Below are 22,288 nucleotides of genomic sequence, written 5' to 3'. Positions count from 1 at the left end.
GATGTGGTATATATTCACGATGGAGTACTACATGGCAATGAGAGGGAATGACATATGGCCCTTCGTAGGAAAGTGGATGGACCTTGAGGGTGTCACGCTGAGTGAAGTAAGCCAGGCAGAGAAGGACAGAAACCATATGTTTGCACTCATAGGTCTAGCAGGAAAACAGAAGAGACCTAATGGAGAACCAGGGGGAACGGAGGAGGGAGAGAGAGTTGGGGAGAGAGAGGGATGCAAAACTTGAGAGACTATTGAATGCTGAGAATGAACTGAGGGTTGAAGGGGAAGGGGGAGGGGGGGAAAGAGGTGGTGGTGATGGTGGAGGGCACTTAAGGGGAAGAGCACTGGGTGTTGTATGGAAAACAATTTGACAATAAAATATTATGGGAAAAAAAAAAACATAGTGCTGGAAGTCCTAGCATCAGCAATCAGACAACAAAAGAAAATAAAGGCATCAGAATCAGCAAAGAAGAAGACAAACTTTCACTTTCGAAGATGACATGATACTCTACATGGAAAACCCAATCGACTCCACAAGAAGCCTTCTAGAACTTATCAATGAATTCAGTAAAGTTTCAGGGTACAAAATCAATGTACAGAAATCAGTTGCATTCTTATATACCAAAAATTAAGCAACAGAAAGAGAAATCAAGAAATGGATCCCATTCACAATTTCACGAAAAATCATAAAATATCTAGGAATAAACCTAACCAAAGTTGTAAAAGACCTGTATGATGAAAACTATAGAAGACTTATGAAGGAAATTGAAGAAGACACAAAGAAATGGAAAAACGTTCTGTGCTCATGGATTGGAAAAATAAACATTGTTAAAATGTCACTATTACCCAAAGCAATTTACACATTCAACACAATCCCCATCAAAGTTGGACCAGCATTCTTCTCAAAGCTAGAACAAACTATCTCAAAATTCATATGGAACCACAAAAAACCCCGAATAGCCAAAGTAATATTGAAGAAGAAAACCAAAACGGGAGGCATCACAATCCCAGACTTTAGCCTCTACTACAAAGCTGTCATCATCAAGACCGTATGATATTAGCACAAAAACAGACACATGGACCAATGGAATAGAATAGAGAGCCCAGAACTGGACCCACAAGTATATGGCCAATTAATCTTTGACAAAACAGCAAAGAGTATCCAATGGAAAAAAGACTGCCTCTTCAACAGGTGGTGTTGGGAGAGCTGGACAGCAACATGTAGAAGAATGAAATTAGACCACTTTCTTACACCATTCACAAAAATAAACTCAAAATGGATAAAGGACCTGAACATGAGATAGAAAACCATCAAAACCTTAGAGGAGAAAGCAGGAAAGAGCCTCCTTGACCTCAGTTGTAGCACTTTCCTCCTCAACACATCCACAAAGGCAAGGGAATAAAGAGCAAAAATGAACTATTGGCACCTCATCAAGATAAGAAGCTTCTGCAACGCAAAGGAAACAATCAAGGAAACTAATAGGCAACCGACAGAATAGGAAAAGATAGTGGCAAATGGCATATCAGAAAAAGGGCTAGTATCCAAAATCTACAAGGAACTCTCCAAACTCAACGCCTGAAAAGCAAATAATCCAGTGAAGAAATGGGCAGAAGACATGAACAGACACTTCTCCAAAGAGGACATCTAGATGACCAACAGGCACATGAAATGATGCTCAGTGTCACTCATCATCAGGGAAATACAAATCAAAACCACACTGAGATACCACCTCACACCAGAGTGGCTAAAATGAACAAATCAAGAGACTATAGAGGGTGTGGAGAGACGGGCACCCTCCTACACTGTTGGTGGGAATGTAAACTGGGGCGGCCACTCTGGAAAACAGTCTGGAGATTCCTCAAAAAACTATCCACAGAACTCCTCCATGACCCAGCAATAGCACTGCTAGGGATTTACCCAAAGGATACAGAAGTGCTGATGCATAGGAGCACATGTACCCCAATGTTCATAGAAGCAATGTCAACAATAGCCAAATCATGGAAAGAGCCTAAGTGACCATCACCTGATGAATGGATCAAGAAGATGTGGTATATATACACAATGGAGTACTACATGGCAATGAGAAAGAATGAAATCTGGCCATTTGTAGGAAAGTGGATGGACCTCGAGGGTGTCATGCTAAGTGAAATAAGTCAGGTGGAGAAGGACAGATATCATAAGTTTGCACTCACAGGTATAACAGGAGAAATGTAACAGAGGACAATGGGGAGGGGAAGGGAGAAAGAGAGTTGGGGAGAGAGAGAGAGACATGAGTAATGAGAGACTATTGAATACTGAAAACGAAGTGAGGACTGAAGGGGGAATGGGAGGGGAGAAGGGGGTGATGGTCATGGCGGGGGGCACTTGTGGGGAGAAGCACTGGGTGTTATATGGAAACCAATTTGACAATTAACTATTATAAGGAAAAAAAAACTAGGATAACCTATTTCTAGCTCTGTGAAATGGCAGCCTCTCTAATTTGATATTTACCTTGCAAATATAAATTTGGCTACTTGGAGTGAGTGAATTACATGTATAAAGTGCTTAGCCGAATGCTTGGGACATATAGTGGCTACTTACAAAGGTAATGTTTTGCCTCCTCCCCAGCAACCCACCCTCCTGAAATATGTAACTTTCAATTACGTGTGACAATATAAAATATAAGCATCTCTCTGGCATCAAGGAACTTAACACATGACTTACAGTGAGGACATCCTGCTTGATCTCCAGAGTTGCTACTGATACATTGCATGCTAGCTACTGTCCACCAGTCTACAACAATTGTGTCATGTAGGGAAAAATGCTGAAGGCCCAATACAAATAAATGCAAAGAAAAAGAACATTGATTCAAATATCTATGGTAGGAGAGACTCCTAAAGAAACTTAAAATCTAAATCAAAATGGAAATTTAACAGGGGAATAGAACCTGGATGTCCCACCTTATAACAAATAAATATTTGCTTCCAGTTGGGAATTCATCACTATGTGGCTTAGTAACAAAGAATACAAGCTCAGAATCATTTGAAGACCTCTCCCCTATTGTGGGTAGAGCACTCAAACCAATCCAATTCCATTTACTAGCTGTGGTTTACATCCCCAGGTGAAAGAGGGACTTTATATTTTCATTAGAGGATTTGCAATAGAACACCATGTGTGCCCAATCTCCCCACACAGTGTGCACACAGGGCATATATTTCAGATTTTATATGAACAAACTTCATTTATTTTGTTCTTCTCTATGGAAATTAGGTTGCACTTTTCTCCAAAAGAAAATTTAGGACATATTCATTTCTCTCAGGTTAGCAGAAGATAGTAGCCACGATAAAACAAGCCTAAACTCAGGAATGCAGACATGTGTGCAAAGAATAACCCAGTGAATGGCTTGTAAGAAGGGCTCTGTTCCTAGCTTTCAGTGTTGGGTTCATGCTCTCTGAAGCGCCAGGCTTTTGGCTCTTTCTGCAGGGGCCTCCAATCTCTGATCCTTGCACAGGAGTTAAAACTACATCATGCTTGTTCATCCATGGGTATATTAAAATAACATCTTCACTCACAAGACACTGGAGCTTTAAAGACGGCGAACCCTAGATCCCTATACCGCATTTTAGCATCGTACATAGGGCCAAGGTTTATCATTAACTGTAGCCAGTTAGAGGGCACTTAATAAGCACTGAGAAAATCACCTCACTTAAATTATTTCAGATACCATATGTTTTCACTCATAGGTCTAACAGGAGAAACTTAACAGAGGACCATGGGGAGGGGAAGGGGGCAAAAGAGTTAGGGAGAGGGAGGGAGGCAAATCATGAGAGACTCTTGAATACTGAAACAAACTGAGGGCTGACGGGGGAGGAGGAAGGGGGAAGAAGGGTGATGGACATGGAGGTGGGCACTTGGGAAGAGCACTGGGTGTTATGTGGAAACCAACTTGACAATAAATTATAAATTTAAAAAATTTATCTTTTAATTTTCTTAGCAACTCTGCATTATAGATGTTATTACCTCTTTTTATAGGTGAAAGAATTGAGGTTTAAAGACTTCCCCAAGGCCATATACGAGTTAAGTTCTGGGAACGGTATTCAAATTCAGGTTTGTTTATTCTAAACTACTGTAACAGACATCCTAATATCTTGAATGTTTAACTAAGATTCGCGATGACCACTGGGGACAATTACTAGATACCATGAAGCTTAAAGTAACAAAGTGTCCTCGTTTTCTTATTTATTTTGATGGCAGTATTTAAAATTTCTACTTGAACCTTACCTGCTGTCCTGGATTCTACCACTTTACCATTTTTTTAAAATAACAATTATTTCTTTTCCAGTATAATATGTATTTAACATACTTGTTATGATTATTGTTTAAACTGTCTTCCCCCAACCTCAGCTAGAAGATTACCTCCAAAAAGGCAGGGATTCTTGTCTCTTTTTATTCACTCGTGTGCTCCTAGTGCCTAGTACCTACTAGGCGCTCACTGATGATTGTTGAATTGATAGTGGATAATGTAAAAGAAAACAGTGTAAAAACATAATTGAATTTTGAGCGCTGTTCTTGGATCATTACAGATTTAGTTCTTTGGAATTAGATCAGGATTTCTTACCACGTTTTTATATCACTGGCTAATTTCAGTGCAATAATATCAATAACTAATAGTCATACAATGCTTGTTATGAACCAGACATTGTAACTCTGTGAGATAGTAACATTATTATCCACATTCTCTAGAGGAGGAAACTGAGAGACAATGAGGTTAATTAATGTGTTCAAAGTCATAATACTAGAACAACTGGAGGTAGGATTCAAACCCAAGCAGTTTGGCTCCAGTGACCATGCTCTTGACTTCTGATTTCACAGTGTTGCTGTGACCATTGAGCACAGTATATAAAGAATCTAGCACATATTTTATTTTACACATGATAGGTATTCAATATTAGTTGTCCTTCATATTCTCTGCTGAACCTACCCTACCTCTACAATTCCTTATTAGTTAGTCCATCCTTCCTTCCTTCCTTCTTTCCACCCTTCCTTCCTCTTTTTCTTTCTTTTTTTCTTTCTTCCTTCCTTCCTTTTTCTTTCTTTTCTTTCTTTCTTTCTTCCTTCCTTCCTTCCTTCCTTCCTTCTTTCTTTCTTTTTCTTTTCCTTTCTTTTTCTCTTTCTCTTTTCCCCCCTCTCTCCCTTTCTCTCTCCTTCCCTCCCTCTCTATGTATTTATCGTCTTCTATCTGTCTTTAACATTAAGGCACAGCTGTGTCTGACACACATATACATATACACACACACACAACACACACACACATCCAATGGTGAAAGGTTTTATGTTGATAGCCTAATATTTCTAATAACACAATTGACTTTTCTATATTTGGGTCAGCTTCCAAGACAGTTCTGATGCCCATTAGGGAATAAAATGAAGGCAGGAACACATTTGAGTAAATATAGGAGAATTCTACCTAACTAGAGTTCATAATCTGATTATTTAATCATCTGGTCCTTATGAAGAGTGGGATTTGAGCTGTGTGTTTTGGGCTGAAAACCAGAAATAAAGTGTATGGGAATTCTGGTGGAAAGATTTCTGGATTAGTAAGGGAATTTCTCTGAACTATACTGGTGGAAGAATTAAGAGGTTCATGAAGCTACTCCTTTGAGACAGATGAGAGAGAATTAAATGGGACCAGCCATGTGCAAAGAATCAGGAATATTAGTGATGTGGGTAGTCTTGAGTTTTTAAGGAAGAGATAGTGATGTGTATCATGGGAACAGTCACTCTTCCAGTTCCTTCTCCTAACATGCCCACTCCCTAGGTCCAGGGCAAGCCTCACAGAGATCCTCCCCTCACAGGATACTTCTCTACACAATGTCCTCATGGTCACCTGTCACTCTGCGGAAGTTCATGTGTAAGTTGTATCCATTCCTAAACTAGAATCAAGTTACTGACAGTGCCATGCTGATAAGAATCATGTACATAAGGAATATGATGGGGCGCCTGGGTGGCTCAGTTGGTTAAGTGTCCGGCTTCGGCTCAGGTCATGATCTCATGGTTCATGGGTTCGAGCCCAGCTGACAGCTAGCTCAGAGCCTGGAGCCTGCTTCAGATTCTGTATCTCCCTCTTTCTCTAACCCTCCCCTGCTCATGCTGTCTCTCCCTGTATCTCAAAAAAAAAAAAAAAAAAAAAAAGAACATGATGATATATTAGAGTCTTGATACTTTTTAAAAAATTCTATATTCTATTCTCCATGTGTCCCTTGAATGTGAGGGCTACTTTCTTTGGTGCCTGATGCCTAGCTCTCCTGGATACTTAACTGTGTAGGCAGCTAAGACCTACCTAAAGGTATCTTCTTTATCTGCACTGGGACTGAGGCATGCATCACTGAGGGCCCTTCTTCCAAGAGCTTATTACTTCATTGGGTCTCAATTCTAATGTCTTAGCATACAACCTACAGGATATCTCTAACAATGACCTATTCATAGATAATGATGGCTAATACCTAGAACTCATCCATGGACTTTGGAAATAGACAGTCTGAACATGAATCCTGTCTCTTCAACTTACTGGCAGTGGGACCTTGGAAAAGTAATTTGTTTTCTCTCATATGCCTCTATTACCTTATCTGGAAAATGAGAGTACTACTAGATTCATCTCATGATATTTGGGGAAGGTATTAAATTATTAATAGATGTAATGGACTTACCTCAGTACCTGGAACGTACTAACAGTCCATCTAAACTTAGGTAGCAGCCAAACTATGTAAGACAGGGCACTGACTCTACAGTAAAACTGCCTAGAGTCAGATCTGTGCCTCGGTTCCTGTTAATGTGTAAACTTGGGCCTGTTATCTAATGCTCGCAGTCTCAATTTGCTTAGCTGTTAAGCAGAAATAATAGCACATGCTATTTAAGTTATTACAGGGGCTTTAAATTACATATTTCATGTAAAATGACCAGGCACAGGACAGTTATATTTTTAATGATTGTTATGAAGATAGAATTTGTAATGATAATGTGATAGTAATGATATAAAGGCACCAAATAAACAGAATCTGAAATTCCATCCCATTTCTATGGACAAGGTCAGAATTGGCCAAGGACTTGGGAAATTAATAAAACATTATGGCTCACACATGTTTGAGAAAATCTTGGATGACTGTACTATGAGACTCTCATTTCAAGCTGAACACTATGTGGATTCAAAAATCTGCGATTCTGCCATATTTTCTGAAGTTACATAAGGATGCTGATAGAGCCAGGGTAACCCAGTAAAGGGGGATGGGTGATCCCTTTATGTTGAATCTTCTGTACTCCAGAATTATGGGAAAAGAGAAAAAGACCTAAGCTACCAAAAACTTTATAGCAGGGAAAGAAAGGCACTATGCTTAATACCACCGGTAATGTCTGAGATAGCCCTACAGTGTTCTTGTGTTGCTTGGTGAGTCTCTGACCTAAGAACTTTTCACCTTTTTTCCTGAACTATTCTGAATTTAACCTTTCCAGATTTTAACAGCCCAATTATATATTGAAAATTACATTTGATTATGTGCTCTCAATCTTGCTAGACCTGCAGTCTTTTTAGACATTAAATCTCTTATCTATAACCTCATTTTAAAATTATTTTGTCCCTTATATTTGGGAAATGTAAAATTTTTAGTAATGAAAATTTTCAGCCTTGATAAAAAGCTCATCCAACAGATACTACTGTTGCTACAAAGAAGTTAGTTCCCTTATCTTTTCAGAGAAAGCATCTTGCCGAGTTAATGTGCTTATTTTCTCATGATTGAAAGTGACTTATGAGACGCTCATAAAGATAGCACAGACGTGTAATAAAGAGATAATAATTTCCTGTTTTAGTTTTACAACACAATTTTCTCCTTTCGCCACCACACATACACACACACACACACACACACACACACACACACACACACACGTTCATTAAGTCTTTCAGAGAGTATCTGTGAGGCAGGAGCCATTTCGTGATTATTGGAATAATAAATATAAAGAAATAAATCACCCTAACTAAAGAGTAGTCATCTTTGGAAAATTAAAAAATCCTGTTAAATTATAGTAATACTATTGATTATAACCTTTGTGGAAAGAGTTAACAGCTGAAATTTGTCCTATTACATAACCATGGCTGAGGATTTGACTGCTTGGTGACTCTGGGTGTAGAAAGGTGATAAAAATCTTGGCTCCTTTATTGAAAGGCATGTTACAGATTTAAGGAGTTTTTTTAATTTAATACATTTGAACTAATCAAAATACCAGGTGAACAGAAAACTGTTACTACATAATCACATGATATCTACCTAATAATTTGCTGAGGAAAAACTTAATGATACTAGTTTAAAATGTTAGCAAGGGATATATAGGTTTGTATATAGATAAAAATGCTTGAAAATAAATACTATTTATTCCAATTACAACGTTGTTGAATTGCTTTGAGGAACGACCTCACTTTCTTTGAGATAAAAGATTAACAATATGTTGCACTAACTGCAAACTTTATTAAGATTTCACTCAGCTTCTGCAGGCCTGTTCTACCTTTGAGCCAAAGCCATAATATTCTACACTACAACCCGGTCTCAGTTGCATTAGCTTCTGCTGGTTATGGCACGGTCTATTCTGTGGATTCACTACAATGCTGGGGATAGATCAATCTTGACAATGTTTGCCCCTGTTCTGCTAGTACTTCTGAATGCTTCTTTCTTAAAACTCATGAAGAGTGCCCTAATTCAGAGGATCGTGTTTTATTATCCTTGTACCCTCTTCTGAGATTCTCTTCCAGTGCTTTATTTAAATTTCCTATTTAACATTATGTGATTCTGGGAAAATCATCTGAGATTCATCTCTCTCTTTTTGATTTCTTTGAAGTTACCCCAGGATGCTGACAGGGCCAAGGTAACTCAGAAAAGGAAGATGAGTCCTTTAAGCTAAACGTGTTGTACCCATATCTGTAAGAAAACAGAAGAAAGGTCTTGATGCCCAAAAAGTCTTAGAGCCCTGCCTTGCGTTTCCTCCACCACACTGAGGCTACAGCGATGCCCCTAGAGTATAATTCTATAGACAGGAATTTATGGCACATTAGAACAAGCCCTCTCTATGAGCTTTCAAATAACTCCTATACCAGATTACTCAGTACTATTATCGCCTCACTTTTTCAACCCCAGTGTCACCTCAGATTCCTTATTTTTGATTATTATGCAAGTTAAGATTGCTATACCTTTGGACACAATAATTTGCCAATGAGCCCTTCGAGTTAGTGTCAGTATTTTACTGAGTATTGCCCATTCCTGGCCTGGCCTGGCCTGGTGAGCAGCAAGCCATGCCCAATGCAATCCTGAATTAGGTCAAGTATGACTTTTTTTTTTTTTTTTAAGTAATAGTACTAATCTAGTAAAGTTAATTGCTCTGCAGCCAACTGTAATCTGAGAATCAAGTAAAATTATTTTAGTGGATATCTATATATATCAATACCCAATAGCAATGTTTGATTTTATTTAAAAGTATGTATGATTTATTGTGAGCAAACAGTGAACTGTAAACTAATCGGGATACAAAGAAAAGTAATAGATGGTCTTCACGTGCAAGATGCTTTCTATCTAGTGACTGGGCTAGTTATAAACACAACTCCTTCAAATCCAAGTTGCACAAAAGACATATGAAGAGAATATCATTAAGCACTTACTTTGTGCCAAGTTGTATATTGAGCATTTAAACATAGTATTCAATTCAAATAATAGAGCAGTCATAAAATATAGATCACAGGGGGAGATTTGATGTTAAAAGTTCAGAAGCTTGCCTACAGCCAGAAAGCTGGAAATTTAAGGAATACAGATTCAAATTCCTCTAGCTCTCAGATTCACTTCCTCAAAGGCCTTTCTGCTCTATACAAAGAGCATTTTAGTGACTGATTTTGTTGGTTTGATGGCTAACAAGATTTGAAACCTTTATCTATGAGGCTCTCATTCTGCTGAGCAATCTGTAGCAGAGTAGAAGAGATCTATTTTGGTGGATGGAGCAATAATAGGTGGGGAGGGAAGGACCTGCATAGAACCTCTCCCTTATGTGAATATGGATAATGAAGCTCATCTTTGAAGTCCACTTAACACTTTGATATTTTAAATTCCCATTATCACATATTACATAAGCAAATCCTGGTCTTTCTGGTATCTCTTCTATGACTGAAGTGTGTAAAGATGATATCTAGGTCCTTATTAGCTGTGACTGAAGAGAGATACATATAGTTAGGTGCCAGGGTAGACCTTAGGGATAACTTTAGAGTTGGCAATTTTTGTTCTTCCTATCCACCATCACCTTTCTAAGTAACCGCCTCATTAATACCCAGCATATTTCTGGGGACCTCTTTGAACAAGCCACTTCTTAGGCCAAGCATTACTCAACACGTTTTGCATATTTTATCCTTGTAAAATCCTATTGAGGTATATTATGTTAACTCTTTTTCTGATCAGGAAATTAAAGTGTGTGTTTGCTGAGAAGCAACACTCAAAGTTTGAACTGGAATGTGGGCAGCTCAGAGATACAAATCAAACAATGTGATTCTAGAAAATAAAAACAACAAAATCTTAATGGAGGGGCAGGAATGAGATCCACTACACATGCAGTTACCCTAGCCTTGCCCTCATGTGGAAGATACTCAGCATTCCCATCTACAACACTAAGTCATCTCACTTGAACACAAAGAAGCACGAATGTTTCTTTTAAACCCATTTTGTTAAAGTTCATTCTTTTGTTTAACTTATTCAGGAAGAAAAATATTCAAACACAATTAGAATAAACTTTGCTGGATCTTGAGCTTGAACAGTATAGGATTCATATCACTGCTTCCATCTGCTCTTTTTTGGTATTAGAACTATGAATCTCACATTTTCCCCTAAAACTCAATAGTTTTTTTTTCTCATAATGACTATCTTCTGCATTCTAATTAAAAAAAAAGGAAAAGAAGAATCTTTATCTCAAGGGAAGGGGCTGCACTCTTGCTTAAGGATAGTTATAATTATTTTGATTAGTAGTGTAGATATGAGAAAAGCAAATAATGCCTATGTCCCTCCACTGGCATTTTTGGGATATTTGGTTGTTGGACTGGAAGTGTACACAGGAAGCATAATTATTCTTGTGATTCTTGTGGTAATTCTGAAATGGTTGGAGTCACAAAACTCCAGAAAGAAACAGATGCTCTGAGGGACAAATTGCAGAAGACTTTCTCCCTGTTTTGCCCTGCAAAACCACGCAGGATGTGGTTGGTCAACTTGGTACCCTGACCTTTTTTACCTTTTTTGAGCTATCATTTTTAACTTAGTTGATCACTCCCTTCTTGATGTAAGTTCTTCATTTGAATTCAAAGTAAAATTGTTTCTAATTATCCTCCTATAGAACTGGCAACTAGTTCGTATTCTTCTTTGCATATTCGACCTCATCCCTCTTATTTTAAGACACTGAGTGACTTTAGGCTCACTCTTATGACCTCCTCTGCTTGGTGATCTCAATCAGTGACAACGCTGAGGGTCCCCAAGTTCTAATCTCCAAGACAGGCTCATCCTCTGAACTCTAGATCCATATAACCAGTTGCCAATTCAGAGTCATCATTTTGATAGCTAATAGGCAAAACAGACTTGGTAAGTCCAAAACCAAACTCCAGCTCTTCCCTCTAAAACCTGCTCTTCCATCATCCTCCCCCTTGTTGTACGAATGCTCCACTTTTCTGAGTTGCTCAGGTCAAAGATTATATCATCATTTTTCTTCATCTTACCTCCCATATCTGATATGTCAAGTCTTTTTGGTTCTGCCTACAGAACCAAAAGTCTGACACATCTTGTTCCTTCCATTGGTGCCACTCTGATTCAAGTAACTATTCTCTCTTACCTGAATTACATCAATCACCTTCTAATAGTCCCTCTTCCACCCTTTGCATATTTCCATCTTTCCTCTATCCAGCATCGAGAGTAATTGTTATAATTTTAAATTCCAATCTTGGCATCAAGCCTCTACTCACAAATCTCCCATGGTTTTGCATATAAGTTATAAAATCTAAAGCTCTAAGAAGAGTCTCCAGGATCATGCACAATCTGGCCCCCAACCCCATTATCTCTCTGACTTCATCTAGTATATTCTGTTTCATTCACTCTGCTCCAGACACAATGGCCTCTTTGAAGTTCACTTAACGTCTTCCCAACCTAGAGCCTTTTCACATGCTGTATATTCTTAATAAATACACTCCCTCTCCTCTAGATATCTACCTCTAGTTCTTTGCTTAAATATCATCTTTTCAGTAATGTTTTCTCTTACAGCATATTTCCTCTCTGGCATTCTATGTTCCTTCAGAGCACTAATCATAATCTGACAGATTTGTACTCAGATTTACCTTATTTTATTTATTGTCTCCATACTCTCATGAAGAGATATACCTGAAGAACGAGGCCTTTGTCTCTTAATTTATGAATGAACTCTTATGACCTAGAACATTGTGAATATAATAGACTATCAATATATATTTACTGAATAAATAAGTGAATTAAAGAATAAATGAATGATGTGATGGCAGCACAGCTATTGGCAAAAATATTGTGGCATTGGGATCTCCTTTTAAATAAATTTGAGGATATCCTGCCAGACATCAAGTTAATTAAAGAATTGGTGAACTATACTGATTTTCATTTTCTTTATGACCAGGGTTGTAAGAGGCCCTAGTGATGGGAGAGGAATTTTGACATGGGAAATGTGTTCTTTTATATGGTACAGCCTTATCCCTTTGCCAGGTCAGATATAGGAATACTTGGAGCTATCCCCAGGAATAACAAAAATTATACATGCCAATCAGTTCTTCCCATCACAGCCATTTTGCTAATTACAAAATATGAGTCTACTTTTGGTGGTTTCTTGTCGCTTTTATGGTAAAGACTGCATATGTAACAAGAAGCACAAGATGTTATACTCTTGCTTCCTCCACACCCTTTCTTTCTCATTTCTTTTCGCATTCTCTGACCTTCCCCTTGTTGCTCTAGTCCTGGTTTCCTATTGCTGGAATACACAATGTTCCCTCCATCGTGTGCTTCTGTCAGATCTTCCTTTACCTAAACAATTCCTATTTATTCCCCAGAATTTGGTGGCTTAGTCAACACTTTCTCATGTAAAAGTTCTCTCACTTTTTGACCAAATCTTCCTACTCTTACAAACTACCGTCTCCTGGATCCAAGTTGCAATTTGGGGGGTCATAATTTGGCTATTACATTTCTCCTTTGCTAGGCTTTTAGCTCCATGGAAACAGAGACATTATTCTCACTACATTCCCTCCCTCAGCACAGTGCCTGGTTTACAGTGGTCAGGAATATGTTGAAGGAGTGAAGGAAATAACACTCATATACCTTCACAACCCATGATTACAGGTAGAACTCTGGCTTTCCAGAGGCCAAGGTTGATTAGCCAAACTGATTTTGTACTTTAGTAATTGTTGGTGTGTCATGTTCTTTCTAAACTCAACATTTTCCTTATCTCTTCTCCTATTTTAGCTTTTTTTTTTTAAGGAGGAAGCTATGTAATCTTAAACAAGTAGCTCATCTTCTATGAGTCTAATTCTCAATATATACTAAAAATTCACCTATGAGTTTGTAAATTGTCATATCCCCTCACTGAGCCTCACGTTGGGGGCCACTTGTCGGGTCCCTTGCCCCAGCCGGTGGGGTGGTAAATCTTTGCGGGTCCGTTCCTGAGGGAGGGAGAGAGAAATAGGGCAGGAGGGAGACGCAGGGAGTGAGGCAAGACAAGTGTTTTCTGATCAAGCCCCTTCTTCTTTATTGAGAAAACGCCATATCTTGTAAAGGTTTCGAGGCAGGAAAACAAGGCAGCTGACCTAGGTCGGTTGCTAGGAAATAGGGTTAAGGGATTAAGGCTGGAGTAAAAGAGGAACAAAACTAAGGATTTTAGCACAGCACTGAAGGGCCGATACCACCCTGCCTGTAGGTGATTGATCTTTGTTCTTCTGGCTTCTCCTGACAGGGAGTGGCGCTCCCCTGCCTATTTTTGTAACTCCCCTCAGGGAGTGACATTTCTGGCTAGCAAATGGCCAAGCAGCTGAATCTTTGCAGCTTCCCACAGTAAATGAATTTAATGAATATAAATGAGATAATGAGAATGGTTTAAAATAATAACAATAATAATGCAAGTAGATTAGCTCATATATTTGTGAGCTTCCTATGAATTCAACACTGTACTAGGTAATTTATATAAATTATCTTATTTCATCCTCCTAAAAAATCTATTAACTATTTTAATAATAGCTATAATTTATTGAGTATCTGATGTCCATGGATTGCCTAAATTATTTCCTCTGGCTCTTTCATCTTTGAGAAGTAGATGTTAATATTCTGACATTGCTAGTGAGGGACCTGAGGCTTGGATGTGTTGGAAAAGTTTTTAAGGTCACAGTAGCTTATCAGTTTGAAGATTATTGGTGAAAGTAACTTGTGTATTTCTAAGTTTCTTCATAAACAAGAAAATAAAGAAATTAAATGATAAACAACACACGTTCAAAATTATGCAATGTGAATACTGGTAATATAAAATTCAAAGTGACCCTGGAGATCATTTCATCTGTCAACCCTAATTTTACAAATCTTGGAAATAAGATTAATTTGACCTACTACAGCATCAGTACTTTGAACGTAGAAGACATGTCTCTTTTGTTCATAGTACAACACATATTGCTCTACATGATGTACGCGCTTAATAATATTTATGGCATTAAATTTTCCAAGTCATCCGTCAAGACAGTGTCAAGATTAAACCAAATCTCCTGACCATTACTACAAGATTCATTTTATTGACTATAATACTAAAAGTGATCAAGGTCAGTTCAGTGTTTTATTAAACAGCATCATTATTATTAATAACACTCAGGTTAGAACCCTTCACAGGTGATATTACAACCACTACCATTTCTGTAAGAGAATCTGCAGAACCCCCAATGGACTTTATTCCCAGTCACCTCTTTGTATCATTGGTTCCTGACAGATGCATCCTAGGCCCAGGGCTCCAGATTTCCTCTTTAGGTCTTAAAGGTGGCACAGAGTGGACACATAGTTATAAATCCGTTCAGGAGATGGTTCAGTTTTCTTGGTGCCAGCAGATTGCTGCCATTCATGGAATCCCAGAAGTGAAGTGTTATAGCTGTTAGCAAACCAAATGAATATGGGTAGGTGGGTGGTGATGGTGATGGTAAATCCTTACCATGTAATTAGTTTCAAAGAGATTGAAATGTTTGCAGAGGGAAACATGCAAATAAGATTGCTGTTGAAAAGTTAATGGGATTGAGTTTGTTCAAACATGGAAAGGGAAGGGTAGCGAGCAGCCTAATTAACAACCTTTAAGAGATGACTGCTTTATGACCTCAGATGGCAATGTGTAATGCTTCTTAATTCTGGCAATGGGAGAAGAGCATGAAATTTAAAGTAAAGTAGAAGAGACTAAGGGATGACCGAAGAAATTTCTACTGTTGAACAAGTTTCTTCCCTTAACGTGATCAAGAGCAGCTGTTAAATATCTTCCTCTGGACTTTAAAGAAAAAGACCCTCATACATTTGGAATGATCGAAGCTTTGTCCTATTTTTTTTTTTTTTAATGATCTCAGGTCACCTGGGTGGCTCAGTTTGTTAAATGTCTGACTCTTGATTTCAGCTCAAGTCATGATCTCATGGTTTGTGAGTTTGAACCCCAAATTGGGCTCTGCACAGCACAAAGCCTGATTGGGATTCTGTCTCTCCTTCTCTCAATCTGCCCTTCCCACCCTTCTCTCCCCACCTACCTCTCTCAAGAGAGTAAGTAAATAAATAAATAAATACACAAACAAACAAAAAAATAAAAGGTCTCAACTCATTCTAACTCAATAACCTGACAGCATTGCTTCCAGATCTAAAATTATACCATTCTAGACTTTTATTTATCTAAATGCTTGGTGGCATTTGCAGTTTATCAGTTCAATCAAAGCAAAGTTTACCTAGTGGAAGATCACTTTACTCAAGAAATTTGAGAAAGAACATTAGAACTATTTAGTTTGATTTCACATAAATCTAGCTTAGTTTTATACTAAATTAAAAATTGGGGCACCTGGATGACTCAGTTGGTTGAGTGTCCAACTCTTGACTTGTGGTCATGATTTCAGTGTCATTTGGATCAAGGCCCATGTGGGGCTATGCAATGAGCGGAGCCTGCTTAAGATTCTCTCTCTGTCTCCCTCTATCTTTCTCCCCGGCTCACTCTCCCTCTCAAAGAAAAATTAAAAAAATAAAAATAAAAACAGTGCTGATGCATAAGAGCACATGTACCCCAATGTTTATAGCAGCAATGTCAACAATAGGCAAAACATGGAAAGAGTCCAAGTGCCCATCACCTGATGAGTGGATCAAGAAGATGTGGTATACATATATATATATATATATAGTGGAGTATTACATGGCAATGAGAAAGAATGAAATCTGGCCATTTGTAGCAAAGTGGATGGACCTCAGTGGTGTCATGCTAAGTGAAGTAAGTCAGGCAGAGAAAGACAGATACCATATGTTTGTACTCATAGGTCTAACAGGAGAACAGGAGAAACCTAATGGAGGACCAGGGGGAGGGGAAGAGGGAAAGAGAGTTGGGGAGAGAGAGGGACGCAAAACTTGAGAGACTATGGAATACTGAAAACGAACTGAGGGCTGAAGGGGAAGGGGGGCAAAAGAGGTGGAGGTGATTGAGGAGGGCACTTGTGGGGAAGAGCAGTGGGTGTTTTATGGAAACTAATTTGACAATAAACTACTTAAAAAATAAATAAATAAATAAATAACCAAATTGGATGACTTGAATATCGCATCACAATAGCATTGGATACCTGGAATCGAGTCCTACCTATATTATGCACTGATGAATTCTGCCAGCCTAAGATATTTACCCACTCCTATGCTATGGTCCCTGAAATGACTACCATTAGTCAACCATTCATTTCAATTAAGAAGTTATTATTCTTATGCATGTGTTAAGGTTATAAATGCTTTTGGGATAGTTTATTGATTAGACAATTTTCAGACATAGCTACCACTCCATGCAGTGAAAGAGTGAACACTATACAGGCCAATTTTGATGGGAGACAAAGCAGGTAGACAGATGAATAGTATGGGGTGCTGATGGGAACAGACTGAAAGAAGATGCACCCAGAGAGTCAAGAGTAGAATGAAAGCATCAGGATGGGGAGCTAGAGCTGTCTCATGCCAACTCCTAAGAGCAGACTTACATTTTCAGGATTTTTAAAAGCTGATGTTTAAGCATAGCCATTATTAAAAATGAACAAATCTCTCTCTCTCTCTCTCTCTCTCTCTCTCTCTCTCTCTCTCTCTCTCTCTCTCTGCCTCTCTCCCACATGCAGTTTCTCTCTCAAAACAAATAGATCCTTAAAAACATAATAATTTGAGAAATTTATGGAAAAAAGGAAATGTCATCGACATGTTTTAGATTTAATCCCACAAACATTAGTCGAGTATCTACGTACTAAAATTTTAAATGTATCTTTTTCTTTTAATTTAGATACACATCCTGAGAGCTGACATTGTCATTACAGTTTTGCAACTGGGGATATTGAAGCTCAAAAAAGTAATTTTCTACCTAAGATAACCCAATTAGAAAGCAGCAGAAGCAGAATTTGAAGTCAGGGCTGCCTGAGGCCAGAGCCTTACACTGTACTGTGCTGCTTCTGAGTATTGTTGCTTTATCTCCCAACATCAGCGTGATTCCAGGCTGCCACTAAAGATTACTATAACTCCACTGTTGGTATCTTAAATCAGCAACTGTATTTTATATGATGAAAAGTTTGGGGACCACTTGCATATGTGGAGCACAAGCAAGAGTGCTTGGCTTCCACCCAATATTTTCCCCAGAATTGCTTTCCAATATCTCCGTCTGTTTCCTAATCCTAAATGAGTATAGCACTGGTGGAGGTACCTTCTATACTGTTGAGAACAACAATTGATGCATAAACTATGCATATTCATGATGGAAATTATGCTTTACCTAAGTGCCTCATAATCAACATCTACTTCCTCTCTTTTTGTTGTTGTTGCTGTATAAAATAAAGGAAGGGGGTTAGGAAGCTCAGTCACTAATCAAAGATCATTACACCACTGCCATCTGAACATTCATCTGGGCCTCTGTGACGCAAGCAGCAGTGAACATTTAACACATTGCTTTCAGACAGGTCCTATGAAAGGGTAACAAGGGATGGTGGCACAAGCTTTCTGTAAAAGCAAAGACTCAGAGACTTTTTCTGGAAAGAATGGGCAAATTCAATTCAGTGGTTGGCAAAATGTTTTTCAGTTATTACGTACTAAATAATAATATTGAAATGAGTGAATGAGTTGTTCTGAATAAAAGCAAGACTGCAATGAAGTTAAAAAATATGAATAGGATAAGGGCAAGGTTGTAATCCTTCCCAGGAAGGTTAAACCTGTCCCTCTTCTTTACAGTGGTAGCCCACTTCTTTCCAGTACACACTGGATGCTCAAACAGCATTGCCAATGCACAAAGGATAAACTAAATCACGACTCTTAATTGTGGCATGAAGCGAAGTTTATATTGATTCTAGGACTAGTTATAACTTTTCAACAACAACTTTTAACATGTTTCTATATGTAAAGCACTGTTATAGGCATTGATGAAACAATGGTGAGCAAAGACAGCCACAGTTCTTATCCACATAAACCATAGGTTTAATGTGGGGAAACAGTTCATAGAAAAAAATCAAACAAATACATACATAATATGAAACTGGGGTATGAACAATAGATGAAAGTTACATGATGCAATGAGGGTTCAAATTAGGACTGTAGGAACTCCAGCTCCTCAGGAACTTGGGGATCCCTGGGAACTGACTGTTGAAGCAGATACCATTTCAAATAAATTGAGATATATGATGTTGGTGAAAATTTTAGAAATCTACAAAGCACAGATATTTCTCAAACATTTGGCTCTAAACAGGAAAAGATATATAAAGTGGAAGAAAAATGAAATGGGGTAGATTTTATTTTGTTTAGTTTTGATATAATTGGCTTGAGCATTTTAAAATACCAATAGTAAGAACACATTAAGAGGGATAAACTAAAATTAGAGAAAATTGACACTGCAAATATCCAGAAAATGGAGGAGAAGACAACCTTCCAAGAAGGGTAGAAAGGATGAGATAGATAGGTTTACTTTAATAGGAAAAGTTAAGGAAGTAATGGGTTTAGAAGTAGCTAAATTTAAGGTTGTGATAGCAAGAAACTGAGGGAGCTCTTATCTGATGACTTTGATTTTCCCCATAGAGCAGGTAAGGACATCCACTGAAGATGCGTGACAAGTTGGGAAGGGTAGAGGTTTGAGAAGAGAGAATTTGAAAAAGTCATTGTAATAAGAAAAAAAACTAGGCTAACCAGCAAAATATAGTGGTGTTACAGTAGAGTGTTGTCTTTGCTGCTGATGATCAAGAAAATGTAGCAGGAATAAAGTATAATATTAAGCAACTCTCTCCAGCATTATTTAGATGCTTTAGTTCAGACACAGAAAAAGTGGATATTTGAGTTCATGGCAGGGAGTGGGGGTGGGAAATAGCAGAGCTTTTAAGTAACTGGCCAGGACCTTACTAGAAAGCTAAGCTATGGACTCATAGCTGGTTTCATGAGCTGCTATTTTATCTTGGTATGAAATTGGAGTAAGATTAATGACAAATTCCTTTTATGTGCCCAAAACTGTGGCAGAAAATCTTCATGGTGATTTTGCTAGGCATAAGTTTAATTGATTGATTGATTGGCAATTCAAAGAAAATTTCTACTTTGTCCTTTTACAAGGATATTTCCATGATCTTATATTCCGTCATTCTAGATTAGACATTTTTGCTATTGATCCCCAAAATGAATATCACCCTGTCCTCTGACTCTTGCTTCCAAGTGAACACTCTCTGATTTTACTTTGTGTCAATTTGGAACCATAGTTTACTGCCTCCTTGGTTTTAGCAGAAAAACCCTCTGTCCTCTGATACACTAATGTGAGTATAAACTTTACTGAGATTCCTTTAATGAGATGAGGTAGGACAACATCACAACCTATACCAGAGTTCAGAACTACAAAATCTCCTCGGTCATTTCTCTCTCCCTCAAGGTCTCTCTCTGTAGCACTCCACACCATCACCACTGCCATGGAATCTCTTTTCTCGCTGCTTCATGCCAATATAAGCTCTTCCTTCCAACTTGTTCCTCCTCTTAAATGCAGAACAAATTTCTCTGCCAGTCTCAGAGAGCCCCTGACTCCTTTACTGTCCAGACATCAACATGCCCATTTTCAGACCCTGGAGGCTCAACATCTACACAGAGGCAGTTTTATTAAAACATCTCAAAACATATGGGTCTCTCTTGGCAAGGTGTTCTCATACCCATTCACCAAAGGAGAGAAATTTTCTCCCAGTGGAACCTTCCTTCAGAGAAAGTGCAGCTTTACTGATACCTGGATTCTAGACTTCTGACCTCTAGAACTGTAAGAGATCAAATTTCTGTTGTTTTAAACTACCGAGTTTGTGATCATTTATTGTAGCAGCTCTAGGAACCTAATTCATGGAAGGACAACATTCAATGCAACATTTGAATTTTTCTCTGCCTCCTCATTTATTTATATCTTGGGGAAGAAAACGAGGTCTGAATGTACGTTTAGGAACAGTATCTGGGCATGCATGGCCTCACTTCTTCCTCTTCCCTTTTTCTTTGGGAGATAGTTTCCAGCACAAACCCTGTCTTTTGGTCTCCCCGACTCCCACCTTTTCGCTGGTATTCCAAGTTATAGGAGGACTATTTTTTTAATATATTTACTTACTAGGTTTATTATTAGGAAACATATTGTTGACACATTTACACCTAAGTCACAGTCTTATATTTCAGTGTTATTTGTAATAAAGGTAATGGTATTTTTCTACATCTATTGTCTACCTCAGATGTTATTTCCATTTTAGTTAATTCTAAAATCTTTTGGAATGTACGCTCTACTTGACTAATGAAAACTTTTCTATAATCCTTTCATCAGCTACATCCAATCTGAAATGATTAAGGAGAAAAGATCGAGATTTGTGCTATAAGAAAAGTATTTTGTAGACTCACAGGACACCAAAGAAATGAGAACAATTTCTGACTTCTAAAAGACAGAAACCTAAACAATAAAGCCACATATTAAAATTTTGGACAGAAAATTGTTTTTCAACCAAGAATCTAAAATCCAGCCAACAAGAAACAAGCCAAAGTGTGCATGACAGTGAGTCCCAAATATTGCTGTGTAGGGAAATAAAATATTCAAAGGCACAACAAGAGAAACTGAGAGACACCATTAAAAGAATATTTCCTGAAACGACAGGCCCTGGACAGTCAATAAGCCTCCTTTAACAGAGAAATATTAACAGGTGCACAGTGCACAATGAGCTTTCTAAAGGTGACAAGAGACAGAAAACTAGCAAAAATGATAAAATCCAGCCAAAATATCCATCAACTGTGAGGGTAGAAAAAGCCATCATTTTTTAAAAGTCATCTTAGGAGCAGGAGAATGGAGTAGGTAAGGAGTTTATTTCTGAGTGACTATCTTATCTGACAGATCTGACTCTTGAAATATTACCTTGAAAGTTTTTTTACAGAATTATTGGAAAGAGTAAAGATATTTGGCAGGAAGTATAAGGAAATTAAAAATTACTAGCTTCAGGGAATTCTCAAAAGATGTTCAAGAAAGACATATTGGTTAATCAGTTTAAAAAATGGTAGCTATAATAATTAAAACACTGAGTATTGCCTTAACTAACAGTTAAAATACAATTAATTATATTGAATGGGTGAGAGAGGGAGTGAAAGCCATAAGAAAGGTAAGATCTTTTTACCTAATTCCATAATACTGTGCCAATCAGTATGTTAGATAATTCAAGAGAGGAGGGTGTGTATGTGTACATGTGCTCATAATTAAAAAAGTAAATAGGAGAAGAGGCAATCCAAAGAAATAATTAGAAGGAGCATTTCCAAAGGTAAGAGTAGGAGAGTGATGGGAATAGCTATATTTGTTAGAAGCTTTTGTGTATTATTTAAATTTTTAAACCATCTGCATGTGTTACTTTAAGAATAATAAAAGTTGATTTAAAATATATACAAATAAAAGTCAATAAAATTCATCTTATAAACTTGATTTATTAATATATATTCATGAAATAAATCTACTAACTATATAGTGAAAACAAAATAAATCTTACCCTGAAGATATATA

The sequence above is a fragment of the Suricata suricatta genome, chromosome 11, assembly GCF_006229205.1.
Source record: "Suricata suricatta isolate VVHF042 chromosome 11, meerkat_22Aug2017_6uvM2_HiC, whole genome shotgun sequence".
NCBI lineage: Eukaryota > Metazoa > Chordata > Mammalia > Carnivora > Herpestidae > Suricata > Suricata suricatta.
This window is presented reverse-complemented; position numbering follows the sequence as displayed.